Consider the following 15,294-nt stretch of genomic DNA (forward strand, 5'->3'; position numbering starts at 1 on the left):
GAGAGAGAGAGAGAGGAAGGAAGGAAGGAAGGAAGGAAGGAAGGAAGGAAGGAATAGTTTTAGTGAAAGCCAGTCAGTGCTTCGTCAATTGGGAGACTAACTGGGCAGGAAAGGGCACCTGTCTCTGGGAGATACAATAAGAGGAGAGGGTGGGGCTATATGAGAATAAATAGGTCTTAATAAACAGTGTCTTATGCTCTGGTTTCCAGGTGATATGGGAAATGAGGGCTTCTGCTTCCATGAGGGCTCATGAGTACCTCATGGAAAGTGAGATTTGAACTACCTGGGGGAGAGGTAGGAAAAAAAGAAGGGGGAAAAAGAAAAAACCTCAGGGATAAGTGATCCACACATTCTCAATGAGAGCCACAGCACAGAATTCCTGCTGTGGAGTTGCAAAAAGATAGAAAATGGGGACTGGAGATGTAGCTAAGGTGGTAGAGCGCTTGCCCAATGCCTTCCTTAGGGATGTTATTGCTGTGATGAAACACCATGACCAAAGCACCTGAGGAAGGAAAGGGTTTATTTGGCTTATACGTGTACATCACCAGTCATCATCAAAGGAAGTCAGGATAGGAACTCAAATAGGGCAAGAACATGGAAGCAGAACTGATAACAGAGACCATGAAAGAGTGCAGCTTACTGGTTTGCTCTTTCTTATAGAACCCTGGAACACAATAGCTGGGTCCTTCCCCGTCAATCACTAATAATGAAAATGCCCTATAGGCTTGCCTACAGCTGGATCTTACAAAGACATTTTCTTTATTGAGGCTCCCTTCTCTCAGATGAGTTTTAGCTTCAGACATGACCATATCCAGCATACCTAGGATCCACTAAGCTGGGGGTTGGATGCTATTGCTTTGACGGAGCTTGTTTTACAATGGAAGAGGGAGACTTCAGAGCCTTTGTGTCTAGTTGGTAAGTGTGTGAACACTCTAGCTTTGAATACTGGTTTCATCATGTGCTTCTTGAAGAATCTGGGCACACTGTTCACCCTCCGTTCTCATTTTCCTATTTCTAAGAAAGAGTTAATGGCAATATTTTTGGATGTATAGTAAGGATCAAATGAGCTAATGACTTACTGGTTTACAGTAAGCCCTAAAGTTATTTGCAGGTATCTCTGTGTAACTGATTGCATGTACTCTGCCACAAACTTTACAGCCCCTAGGTGACTTCTAGCTCAGGGTAAAGTACACTAAGGGCTGGAGACATAGAGAGGAGGCTGGTGTGTGCCCCAGCCTTCACAGAGTTCCTAGGCTCGGGAGTCAGATAAACATTACTAGGACAGCATTTGAAATCACCAACCCTAATTGTGGAGTGAGGGTGGGCTAGTGGAGAGGATTGAGAGTTAGCAGCATGAAGGGCATGCTGGGCATTCAATGTAGCTAGAAAATGGGGTGAGAGGTGTTGAGGCTGCTGAGAGGGAGCAGTCTCAGGAGGACCTTAGTTGGCAGATAGATGATCTGAGAGGTTACTTGTGAGTGGCAAAGAGTCAATAAGCATGTCTGTCAAAAGAGGATCATAGATAGAAAACCCCCTACACACGAAAGTTCTGGGACACTGTATGGAAAGGCACAGAATTGAAAAAACTCAGAAGCTCAAGCTGAAAAATGTCCTGGGGATGAAATCAATTCAAGTGGCTGGTACTGGTTTAGATGAATGGCCTAAACTTGAACCATGTTAGATGGAACCATGTCCATAAAGGGAAGATGGGTGTGGGGGCCCAGAGATATGTCTAGGATGCTCCGGTACTTCAGTGGTAACCGAATTCAAGGAGTCATGAGTAATACAGACAGAAATGGGAGCAAGATAGCCCTGGGGAAAAGATTTCTAAGGTTTGAATATGTCTCCTCTAAAAATCTGTTTGTTGGAAACTTAATTCCCAGTGTCATATGTTAATGTTTCCAGAAGAGGGTCATGTGAAGGACTATTGGGATCAGATGAGGGTCAGGAAAGTGGGGTCTCACGGAGTTATTAGTGGCTTTCTACAAAGAGGAAGGAAGGAGAGCTGTTCTGGCACACTTGCTCCAGCTTGCTGTATGATGCCTCTGCCATGTTTGGATGCAGTAGGAAGTTCATTATTAGAGCCTAGTAATGATCTCTTGGCCTCCCTTGCCTCCAGACCATGAGCTCAGTAGACTCTATTATTTATTAATTACCCAGAGAGGAGGTGGTTTTATAACAAGTTGACACAAGACATTTAGGAAGAAGGAATCTCAATCAAGGAAGTGCATCCGTAAGATTTGCCTGTGGGCAATCCTGGTGCTCTCAGTTGATAACTGACTGTGAGTGGTGCTACCCTTGGTTGGCGGGCTGAGGTGTTATAAGTAGATGGAGCAAGCCAGGAAACAGAGCTCCTCCAGGGTCTCTGCTTCAGTTCTTGCCTCAGGGTTCCTGCCTTGAGTTCCTGTCCTGACTTCTCTCAATGATGACCCTAGAACTGTAAGCTGAAACAACAACATCATCATCATCAATAACAACAACACCCCTTCTTCCCCAAGTTTCTTTTGATTGTGGTATTTTATCACAGCAACTAACCTCACCTAAACTACCTAGCTTTAGATATTCTGTCAACAGTCTTTTTCCTAGACAGAGGTCTACAGAACATCCATTGCCCACATTTCTCACGCATTCTCATTCTCAGACAACTGATGTTCTGCCTAGGGAAGCTCTGCTTTTCTCAGTTTCTGTCTGCCTGTCTTGAGTCTGAGCTGATATGACTGGGCCTCAGTGTAATGTAATGGACCCAGGGTTCCAAGTCTTTCATTGCAACCGTGTCATCCCAAGGCTTTGGCAGTGCCTGGGGACAGTTTTCTCATCTCTGTAATGTTGTGCCAAGTTGACATCAAAACCCCCATTTTGCTTCCACTCCAAACTTGGATGCTTGTACATGCTACTGTGCAAGGTTCCAGGAGGGCTGGTGGGAAAATGTCAGGTCTCTTGAGGCTTCAGCTTATTAGTAGTATGATATCTGTCATATTTTCTTAAGCAAACTAAGTCACATGATCTGCCCTCATCTAAATTCCCATCATGTTAGGTGCAGAAAGGAGGGAAATCACGATCAGTGTTACAATGTACCCATTTCTTATATTAAACCCTTTCTTGCTTGAAAGAGCTAGGTAGCTCCTGTTTTCCTGACAGGTACAGTATCAATCTACATCCAGACAGCCATCAGAGAAAGGAGGCAGCCCCAGCCCTCTTCTCTCACTGTGGTTTGGTTTTGTTTCAGTTACTTGTTGATTAACCATGTCCTGGAATTATTAGATGGGAAGTTCCGGGCACAAATGTTTCAAATTGTGCGCAACTCTGAGTAGCATGAAGCAATCTTGCCATTGTGCTCAGTTCTGCCTGGAATGTGATTGGTTCCTTTGTCCAGTGTATCCACACTGTGTATATTACCCTCCCACTAATCACAACCATCTCAGCAATCATGTCAGTTGTTGCAGTATTGCAGATCTTGTGTACAAGAACCGTACGATGAGATGCCTTTGAAGAGGGAGAAGAACACATTCATTCAACTTTTGTTACATAATGTTAAAATGCTATATTTTATCATTAGTTAATATTGTTAATCTATCCCTGACTGGGCCTCACCTCACAGAGTCCCTTGCTTTTCTCTCCAAAGTGGATGAAGTTAAACTCACTGCAAACAGAGTAATGGTTGCAAAAGACATTTGAATGAGTTAATGGCCATGGCCTGTGTTTGTGTAAAACCTCCCACCCAGGGGCCTGATGGAGCAGGGCCAAGGGGCAGGGATCTCCTGATGGGAAAGAAACTGGAAAGATGTTTGTCAGTGTTTCTCTATCTGCCTGAGTTCCCTGGAACATTTGGGGACGTACAGATTGCCAGCCAAACCTTCCATTCGAGGCCTCTGTGTTGGACTCACCCCCAGAGTTTGGGAAAGGCCTAGAATTGCTAGAGCCAAGACAAACTGGAGGGCTGGCATTTCTTTTGCACTCCTCCCATCTGCCCTCTTGGCTCTGGGTGTGGTGAGGCCCTGCTGATCTTGGCTCACATCCTCCCAGGCCTCATGGGCACGGTCTCTTGCAGGACCACTCCCCAGCTCCTCGTTACACCCCAACTCAAGCTGGATGTGAGTCACAAGGATAATGAGCCTGTAAATAAATTCCTGCTGCATCAGCTCATAGGGCTGGAGGTTAGGCTGGGGATGTGGCCAGGGCAGGCAGAGGGAGCCAGGCCCAGAGATGCAAATGTCACCTCTCTTCTCTCCAGGGCACATATGCAGAGGGTGCTGAAAGCATCAGAGATCCCGAGACTCCTCCATTGGCATCTCACATAGGGGTAGAGAGCTTGGATCCACACTTCTGTAGCCTGGTCTGTTTTCAGAGTCCAGCTCTGGGGGAGGTTGATGTCTGGCATCCAGGCTCTGCGTATGCAGTAGGGTGTAACCAGGCAGGGTGGGGCAGGAGCTTCTGAGAATCAGGGGCTGGCTTCAGGATAGCTGGCCTCTGGGACTAGGCTATAAGGGAAGAGGAAAAGTGACCCACCAGAGGCTGGGGACCTCCTAATGCACATCAAAGGGCAGAAGCATGAGGTGGGACCAGGGGTTGATTCGTAATCTTCTGAGACCCTGTCACAATGTCCTTTGTCTCTGAACTGTGTGGAAGACAACCGTTCTGCCTTGGTGTCTGGCTATGTTTGTCTACCCTTAGGTCCTTGCAGCAGCCTTTTAAAAACATGCTTGGAATAAAGCCGTGGAAAGGTTTCCCATACCAGTAACAACACCGGGACCATCGAACACCATTCCCCCTGGTATCTGCTGTGCTCCACACCCCCTGCCTTTTGCTTCGATCTGAAAACCCTTTGTAACAGGATTGACTGAGCTGTACCATAGTGACATCTGAGGCCTTGGTCTCAGTGGCTTGTACCTTTCTGTATGTGTTTTTTCTTCATGCAGCACTTGATGTGGGTTGGCAGGCTGCCCTACATCTGGTGGCCCAGAGGTTCAGGCTCACTCACATACCTTCTTTATTTGCTTGTTTCTTCTTTTTTGTTTGATATCACTTGACTGCTCTGTTTTCCACCCATTGACTCAGGGATCCAGGTTCCCTCCATTGATGAGAGTAGTTTCTCCAAACTGGGGCTTCCAGGGCCTGGACATGTAGTTCAGTTGGTTAAGATCGTTTGCAGAGGACCTGGATTCAGTTCTCAGATTCCACATGGAGGTTCACAATCACTTATAAGTTCAGTTCCAGGGGATCTGACTCCCTCGGCTGTCCTCAGATACCAGGCATGCGCATGATGGATATATATATATATATCCCTAAAGTGTCTGACGTGGTAAATATATTAGGTTCAGAACTGGCACTGGTCACTTGTGTTCACAGTTGGTTGGGTAAAACTAGAACCAAAATACAAAATCAAAAGAGCCCAGCAGCAGAGTAGGGAGCAAGGGGCTTGGGGAAAAGTCACCTCTGTTGTGTCCTCTTATATCCGTCAGGGCTTTGAGTGACAAGGAGTGGAAAGGAACTTTGGGTGTTCCAAGTGGGGAAAAAAATGTACCAAAATAACATTATGGAGATTAGTAAGTGTTCTGAAGGGCAGAATAAAAACACACTTCAGGGCTATTCAGCTAGAAACAACATATGGTCAAGTGACACTGGAGAGTACCTCTGACATTGCTAGTGAGCACGGTCACTGAGTCAATCCCTGCAGGCAGGATTGGCTCTAGACATGGACTCTGCTGGGAGCCATAGCAACAGCTGCCCTCTACAAACTTGATTTGGCCACTGAGCTAGGTAGGGCCCCTCTGTCCTCCTGCAGCCCGCAGAGCTCTTGTTTCTTTGTGTAATTCCTCTTGTCTAGTCTGGAGAGGATGTCTGGTGGAGGAGTTTGGTTGCTAGGGAGGCTGACAAAGCTAGTATCTAGTACTTAGTCTTATGGAAGGAAGTAGGTCCTAACTCATCAGAGGAACCCCGACTAAGAGCAATAAATATTCACGACACAATGATGGCCTTGGCCCTTGTTGCTCTCACAGGCTACAGACGCATTTCAGGGTGTCCCCAAAGTGGATTGCTTCTCAGAACTCCAATGCCAGTTCTGATGCAAAAATCTCCTTAGCTTGCATTGATTCCTTCACAGTGTTTATGCTTGCCTCATCTATGTCTGGTTATTGTCTTAGTCACTGTTCTGTTGCTGTTAAGAGGCACCATAGCCAAGGCAAATCTTATGGAAGAAAGTATTTGGGAGCTTATTTATAGTTTTGGAGGCTTAGTCTATTATCATCATGGCAGAGAGCATATGCATGCCGTTGGAGCAGTAGTTGAGAACAACATTCTGGTCCCCACCCAGGCTGAGAGAGAGAGAGAGAGAGAGAGAGGGAGGGAGGCAGGAGGCAGGTTCTGGGCTGTGTATTATGGACTTTTGAAACCTCAAGGCCCACACCCATGATCGATTTCTTCCCATAAGACCATACCTCCTGATCCTTTTAATCCTTTCAAATGGTGCCACTTCCTGGTGACTAACAGGAAGCCAATAGGGACCATTTTATTCAAATCACTATAGTTATCCATTTCATTTATGTCTACCCTATAAGTAGATCAAAGCACAGGCCATCATGTCAGGTTCAACTCCTAGCCCTGCCATGTACTAGCTCTATGTATGAGCTTGGGCTGTTTCCTTGACTTTATGATACCTCCTGTTCCTACTGTCACCAGTGTTATGCACATCCATATTTGGGGGCTTAGGGTGGAGTTGATGTGTCTGTCTGATGCATATAGCTCTCTCTGTCTTTATGAATTATTGTATGAACTCACACCCAGTACAGGTAAATGTCTCATTCTTGTACCTCAGCTTCCCCTAAGCTGTGAGAGATAACACTGTAGGCTTTGGAGCATCATGAGAAGCAATGTAGAGTGTACATGCTTTAAGTCTTACCCATAGGTCCCATTAACACTAGGCTGGTGTGTTTGGGAGAACATGGGCTGTTTCTCTAATAGCTGAGATTAGAACATTTCCCCCTTTTTTGGGGGGTATCCTGACATATTGTCTGGAAAGTTCTTTACAAACTTAGCCTTTGTTTCTTGCTGTGATTATATACCAGAAAGAAGGTACTCAGGCAAAGAGTGACCTCCAGTGACAGGGAGAAGGCAGTTAGGCTCCAACATAGGCTCATCGTACCACTTAGAGAGGTCAGGATAAGGGCAGATAGCAGGAAGAAAGGCACCACACAGGAAAGCAGGCCTCCCTGGGCTCCAGAAATGTGCATGGAGAATATCACATCCCTCTTCCTGCTTCTACACCTGGTTGTGATGTCACAAGGGAAGGGGCAGTGGGGAAGCCCCATGGGGATGCTGGAAAGTCATGTACAGTAGCCCATCTGGGAATTCAGAAGAAGCATGATTTCTTTGGCCTTATAGGCCTGGCTTCCTTTCTTTAGTGGTAGGAAGCTGGAGGTTTGAAAGCTTTTACAGAGAAAACAGCACAGAGATGTATTGGTTAGCTTTCTTCTTGTTGTGATGAAATGCCTGGCAAAACAATGTAAGAGCAGGAAAGATTCATGGTATCTCATCCACAGGTGTGAGGATGGTAGAGCAGAGCTGTGTCATTCACAGCCTCCGGGAAGAAGAGTGAAACAGCCATGAGCAGGGGCCAAAGCTCCAGGATACACCTCCACTGACCTACTCCTTCCAAGAATGCTGCATCTCCCACGGTTCTAACATCTCCCAACAATCCATTCAAACCCAACAAATCAAACCATCAAGCCATGGAGTCTTTATGATCTGCATGTCTTCAGAAATGTTCTCTAGGCACACCCCAATGAGTGTGCGCTCTACTAACCTCCAAGTACTTTTCAGTCTGAACAAGGTGACCCACAAGGTGAGCCACTGGGAGAGGAGATTTTTCTTTTGGTTTGAGGTTGTGGGAGTCAGATAGGAGATAGGGTTGAGAGTGAACCGAAGGCTACAACAATCCAGCATATACCTACTGAGCTACAGTTTGGGGCTAGAACTATAATTCTAGGGGTCCAGAGAAGCCTAGAAAGAGAGCAGCCCTGATCCTAGACAAAAGGGTCTGGCGGAATCACAAAGTCTTGGGCAAGTTTGAGAAGGACATACTTGAGCTTCATGGAAGTCTGCATACACCCTATGTGCAGAAGGTGCTGCCTTCCTATGGCAGGCACCTTTGGGCCTTGGCAGTGCCTTGGCGTTTTGGAAGAAGATGGAGGTGAATAGGTAAGAAGCAGGAATGAGCCACCTTTGAATGTATATGTGCTGGCTAGTTTTATGTCAACTTGACATAGTCATCTGAGAGGAGGGAATTTCAATTAAGAAAATGACTCTATAAGATCAGACTGTAGGGAAGCCTGTAAAGCATTTTCTTAATTAGTAATTAATGGGGCAGATCCAAACCCATTGTGGGTGGTACCATCCCTGGGCTGGTGGTCCTGAGTTCTGTAAGAAAGAAGGCTGAATAAGGCATAGGAAGCAACCCAGTAAGTCCTCTATGATCTGTGTTTGCTCCGGCTTCTGGGTTCCTGTCCTGACATTTCTTCAATGATGGACAGAATGTGGAAGTGTAAGCCAGATAAACCTTTTTCTTTATAACTTGCTTTGGTTGTGGTGTTTCATCACAAAAATAAAAACTCGAATCAAGACAGTATAGAAAATGCTTTTGGCTTGTGGGTCTTGATTTCTCTCTTGTACTCTTCAGTGGCTGTTGTAGATAGAAGATGAGTGGTCTGATTGTGTTCCTATCAAACCCACTACAGAGCTTGAACTGTGAGTTCCAGATGTCAGGAGATGCTGGCGACTTGCCCGTCTTTGGATTAGAGCATCTTTAAGGTTGTCTCATGTTGAGTTTCCTACATCCACAGTAACTGATGATGTCAGAGGTGGGTGTCTGGGGAAAATAAAAAATAATAGAAAACTAGTTTATCAACATTAGAGCCTCCCTGAAGTCATAGCTCACCTGGGTGTTCATTGACTGAGGTTGAGATGGTAAATCCCGGGAGTAAAATCTGAGATGGCAATTGATGGGCCTTTGAGTATAGGTTTGGCCCCTCCCCAATCTGACAACATAACAGACAGCTGGCATCCAAGCTCCTCTCACTGGGCAGCCTCTTTTATCTCCAGCTACTTGGACTACTGGACTTTGCTCACAATTCCCAAGTACAAGATTGATGCTCAGCTGCTACATGACTCCTGCACCACAGTGCCTCCTCACTGTCCTCGGGCCTGTGAAAGCTCCCCTTGTCCCCCAAGCTCTGGAGGCACAGGACGCATCAGCTTCTTACATACAAGTCCCAGTTCCAAGAGTTCAGACACATCTGTCTGAAACCCAGAATCATCCAGTTTAAAGATGAGTTTTCCAGGGAGACAACAGCTTTAATTGTTTTACTTATGCTTTGAGGGAAGTGTAGGGGTAAAAGCCTTTCTGAAGGAGATGCTGGATCAATCCCAGCTCTTCGCTAACTGTGCGGTTTTGGGTAAGTCACTCGCTGTGTGATTCTCAACCAGTAATATCATAGCAGATTAGAGTGAGAAGCCTGGCTTCCAACAAAGATGTCAACAAAGATGTGCGGAATCCTGCTTTATCCATCACCTAGCTGCAAGGACTTGAACAGAGGTTACTCGCTTGTGTTTTAAGTATGCTTTAATTTCTGGACTCTACCAGGTTTCCTTAGTAGCAGTGGTAGTAGTGGCTATGCCCAAGACTCTCAGGACCCCATGTGTCCATTACAGCAACAATAATGATCCTTTAGAAATACCATGCTCCTGCCTGCTCTGTGCTTCTGCTGCTTTCTGTCTTTGTAAGTGGCTGGTGCAGTCATCCCCCTCTTTGACAGATGTGCAAGAGAAAGTATGTGGGGAAGGAAAAGAGGATTTCTAAAGCCATGAGGTAGCTCCTGAGTGGTGGATTGGGGGCAGGAGCTGAAGGCCCACCCAGGGGCCTGTCCCAGAGAAACATGCACAGTCAGAGGAAATGACCATTGGCTTCCTTGACTGTGAAAGGTAGGATGGTTTGGGACTGATGACCTGAGCAGTCTAGATCCTTCTGTTCCTCTGTTCTTCCATCTTAAACGCACAGTGTGACACCCCCTGACTGTCTAGGCCTATGCTCAGTACAAAGCCTAAGGGATTCATTGGCCTAGTTCCAAAGCCCAGAAAAATATTTATCAACCAATCTTCAAAATATTCACTTATCACTTTTATTATATCATTTGCTTTTGAAAATATAGGCAAGAAGAAAAAAAGAAGAAATTAAAAATAGTCATAATACCTTGGTTTTTAAACATGCCAATCAACACTTTCTCGTAGACTTTTCCAGATTTTTTGTTTTAGTGTACAAATATGTCATAAATACATATGGACTCTTGGGATGTGTCTTATTTTATGTCTTATTTTTCTCCTCTCAGATTAATATATTATGTACATGCTTTATAAGCAGTCCACCATTTACTTTTTTATGGTGACATAGTGCTACTAGAATTTGGGGATCTCTTCATGGTTACTAGATGATGTAAGGGAAATCAAAGTCCCTTTTTGGGATTCTTAGTTTTATTAATAAAAGAATTTTTAAAAATGAAAATGGAAACTCAAAGGCGATTTTATTAGAGTTTAAAAAAACAAATAAATAAAGAACAAATGAGTGGGCCACCTTTGTAGTTGCCCAGAAGAGAATAGAGAGGAGAGGGGAAAACATCATGCCATTTGAGCATGGAAGTTAGCCATGCAGTAGAACTGTGCAGCAGGGAGAGAGGGCTTAGAGAAAGAGTAAAAACCAGAAGTGTTAGGGAAAGGATGCTTAGAGTCCAGATAGCAATAAGGAAAGGAGAAGAAATGCCTTTCTGAGTGGTTTAGCAAAGTGCTGGGTATAGATCTGTGAAACACTAGGGGCTGGGATTCCAGGCAGGAGAGCATGATAGCTCATTAAAGGACTCACCACAGGATCTCCATATCCTGCACATCTCTTTAGCATGGCTTAACGTGAGTCTATTTTCCTAAGAAGTGGTCCTTCGGCCAAATGATCACAATGATCCAACTGGAATGTTAGGTCTCAACTCAGGCCAGAGATCCTATTTTCTTGACCAGAAAGATTTTCCCCCTTACTCTAATAGTCATGTGTTAAGAATACTACAATCCCCTAAGGTTGGGTACTTAGGTTAACCTTAAGAACATGCCACTGTATCTATGAAAAGTAGTTACAGGAGCCACAGATGCAGGTCCGCTGGGAGGCACTTGCCTAGCATGCAGGAGGCCCTGGGTTGGCCCTCCAGCATGGCATAAGTTAGGTGTGGTGATGCTCACATATACTACTAGCACCCAGAACAGGGAGCCCGGAGCATGAGGAGTCCATGGTCACTATCTGGAGAGTCAGAGGCTAGCCTGGGTTACATGAGACTTGATCTCAAAAGGAAAATAGAGTAGTTACAGAAAACTGAAGTTAGAATATGCTCCATTGCCCATTGAATGGTGAAAATGCATTTTGAAGGTGAGGGTGGTGGGTGGAACTTAAAGAAATAACTGGGGTTGGAGCCAGGTCTTCAGAGAGAGCTTGGACCAGGTGACTGAGTGTATCTGCAGTAGGAAGCACACAGCCCTGAAGATGTCCAGGCTGGGACAGTGGGTGTCTTGGTTATAGGAAGAGTTCATACAAAGGAGCAGCTCCAGAAAGGGTTGGAGGGAAGAGGATTATTGCTCCTATGGAGGACAGCAGGTACCAGTCAGACGGCAGGGAATGTGATGGGTAATGGGGAACCAGAGAGGATGCTTGAGCTGGAAGGACATGAGGAGGTCTGGTATTAGAACATTGCTATGTGAGTAGCTATGGAGGAGGTGATCTCAGAGGCAGGGACACCTGTGGGGAAGTAGGGGTCAAATCAAAAGGAGTCAATGAGATCTGAATCTAAGGATCAGGACCCTGAATGCACTGGGCATCTGACTCTATGAGATAAGACCCCACTGCCCTACTTGCAGGGTTCTGGGGAGGAGTTCATGGCCTACATGTGGGTGAGCTAACTGGCCCTCCAGCAAGACTGACTCGTCTGTCCGGGGATCAGAGCCAGTTATTACTAATGCTGGGGAGCCATAACCAGGGCCACAGGAATTCTGACTGGGTGAAAAGTTCCAGGGCTGATTTCCCATCTCGGGCAGCAGGTTTACACTCTGGAGAAGGGACCTGCTGCTGTGGAGAGACAGGGAAGGATGGGCAAGGATAGTCCATAATATTTCCATGACCCTCCTGGAAAATTCTGTCACATCTGCCCACTGGGGTGCAACTGGGAGGGATAGTATTTTCCCCAAAACAGTCCAGGTTTCCCAGTGATACCCAGGAGGTCTTCAGGGTGGGAAGGCTGGGCTGCAAATGTCAGCAGAGTGTGAAGGACACAGCATCGGCTGGGTTGCCAGGACTTCCTGTTTGCTCAGAATCTGCCCCAAATCCTCATCCCTATGTACCGTCTTTGGTTTTATAGTTCACTCTTTCATCTTTTTGCATGTGCTGCTTGTGTATGTGTGCATTTGTACGTGCACACGTTTATGTTTGTGTGTGCACATGCATGCCTGCATGTGTGCCTGTGGAGGCTAGAAGACAATGCTGGATATCTTCCCTAATTGCCTTCTGTCTTGTTTTTTGAGACAGGCTCTCTCATTGAGCTCAGTAACTGAGCTAGACTGGCTGGAGCCCAGCAAGCCACAGAGACTCTCCTGTCCCCACCACGCCTTTCTGCTTGAATTACAGGCACACACTGCCACACCTGGCCACAGGCACACACACGGTCACACCTGGCTTTTTACTTGGCTCTGCTGATCCAAACTCAGGTTCTGTTACTTGTGTGGTAAACACTTGGCCTTCCTGAGAGGGGTGAGGGAGTACTTTTCTGGCACAGTGAATTGAAGCTGTGTAGCCGGAGGATGGGTGCTGTATAATTCTGGGCATGGAATGGGAGACTGGTAGAGAAACAGCAGGCAGGGTGTAGCTGGCTCCTCCCATGGTCCCCACTTTCTCCTTTGGTGAGGGTTTTTCCTCCTCTCTCCCCCAGCAACAGCAGTGGAAAATAACTGCTCTGAGCTTACCAGGCCAGTGCTCACATGACTTCTTGAGAAACTGGCCCAGATAGTTCCCAGATCAGGGGGATCCTTGGTGCCTCAGTTGGAGGCTCTGACTATTCAAGAAGAATGAACCCCTCACCGATCTGCTCCTTCTCTCTTGTGCAACAAGACAATACTTCAGAGCTTGTTCATTACTGATTCACTCACCCTGTGCCTATAGAGTATCTGTTATTTGTCAGGCACTGGGGGTTAGGAATTAGGGATACCGAGGCAAATAAACTACACATTATGAAGCTCACAGTGGGATGGCAAGCCAGACGCTGCAGACATAGACAGTTAAATAGACACACTGTGGTGATTGCTGGAGAGACCAGGACACTCAAGAAAGAATATTGTGGGGGACACTTCTGTGGAGTTAGGAAGACTGTGAGCGCACGCACACATGCACGCAAGCGAGTGTGTGTGTGTGTGTGTGTGTGTGTGTGTGTGTGTGTGTGTGTAAGAGCTGAGACTCACAGGATGCTGGGAATTACTCAAGGCAAGGGTCATGGAGCAGAACACACATAGAAGGGTGTGGAACACATGGCTCTATGCACTGGAGAACATGAGAAATCTTGATGTCTGAGTAGCAGGATGATTGGGTCAAGATGGGGAGGTTCTGCCCTTAGTGAATATGAAACAGAAAGCATAGAGGCACCTTTGGAATGGATTTCTTTTTCCAAAGTGCCAGAGGTGATTGGAGAGATGGCACAGTGGTTCAGGGAGCTTGCTGCTCTTTCAGAGGACCAGAATTCGGTTCCTAGCACTTATATCAGTTTACAAAGACCTATAACCTTCTGGTCTCCACAGAGACCTGCACATATGTGGCGTGCACACACACACAAAATTTGAAAAGTCATTAAACAAACAAAGGGCTAGAGCCTAGGCCTGCTTTCTGACCTCCAGGACCTAGGAGGAATTTGTGTAGCCCCATGACACCAAAGACCCACCTTCCTTCTCATCCTTGGGGAGACCCTTGGATCCATCCAGGGAAACTGTCCACTATGAAAAGTCCCCATCAAGGGCCCGTGTATTGATAGCATGATCCCCAGCTGGTGGTGATATTCAAATGCTATGGAAATGTTAGGAAGCATGACCTAGTTGATTAGATTGTTCGGGAAGGTGCTTTGAAGGGAGTAGTCTATCCCCTAACACATCCTCCTCTCTTTAGTTTGCTGTGGGTAAAGAGAGCTTTACGCCATAATGCCCTACTCTCTGTGTCCATCCTGCTTCATCACAGGCCTGAAGCAATGGGAAGAAGGGGCTGTGAACCAAACTTTCCTAAACCATGAACTACCTTTCCTTCTCAAAGCACCTTTTTAATTTGTCCTCAACACTGGCTAGCATGGACAGCCACATCGGGTGTGCTCATGGCCACCCGGACCTGTACCTTGCTTTGCACAGGCCTTCAATTTAAGATGAGACTGAACTAGGTCACTGTGGACTAGAATCCAGTGACTGGTATCCTTGTTAGAAAAGGGCAATGAAGGGCCAGAGACACGGGGGGAAGCCATGGGCTTAGACATTCACAGGAGAGAGCCATGTAACAATGGACACAGAGGTTGGCTTGAGGATACCACAGCCAAACAGTGCTAAGGGTGGTGAGTGACCATCATCATCTGGAGAGAAGCTGCAGTAAGGGTGGTGAGTGACCATCATCATCTGGAGAGAAGCTGGAGTAAGGGTGGTGAGTGACCATCATCATCTGGGAGAGAAGCTGCAGTAAGGGTGGTGAGTGACCATCATCATCTGGAGAGAAGCTGCAGTAAGGGTGGTGAGTGACCATCATCATCTGGGAGAGAAGCTGCAGTAAGGGTGGTGAGTGACCATCATCATCTGGGAGAGAAGCTGCAGTAAGGGTGGTGAGTGACCATCATCATCGGGGAGAGAAGCTGCAGTAAGGGTGGTGAGTGACCATCATCATCTGGAGAGAAGCTGCAGTAAGTCTTCCTAAAGCTCCATGGCCCTGCTGGCCTCCAGGCTAGACCTGTAGCCCTGAGAACTGTGACAGAATCTGCCTTGTATTAGGTCTATGGTTCCTGTAGCCCCAGGAAACAAACATTTAACCAAGGAAGAGGACCCAGTATATCTAACCCATCTCCATGGCTTTTTTTATATAGAAGTGCAATGATCTTCCAAGGCCACAGAGACAACAAAGTGTCCCCAGGGGTGAACTGGTGTGTGTGTGTGTGTGTGTGTGTGTGTGTGTGTGTGTATGTGTGTGTGTGTGTGTATGTGTGTGTG

The sequence above is a fragment of the Mastomys coucha genome, unplaced genomic scaffold (genome assembly GCF_008632895.1).
Source record: "Mastomys coucha isolate ucsf_1 unplaced genomic scaffold, UCSF_Mcou_1 pScaffold9, whole genome shotgun sequence".
Lineage (NCBI taxonomy): Eukaryota > Metazoa > Chordata > Mammalia > Rodentia > Muridae > Mastomys > Mastomys coucha.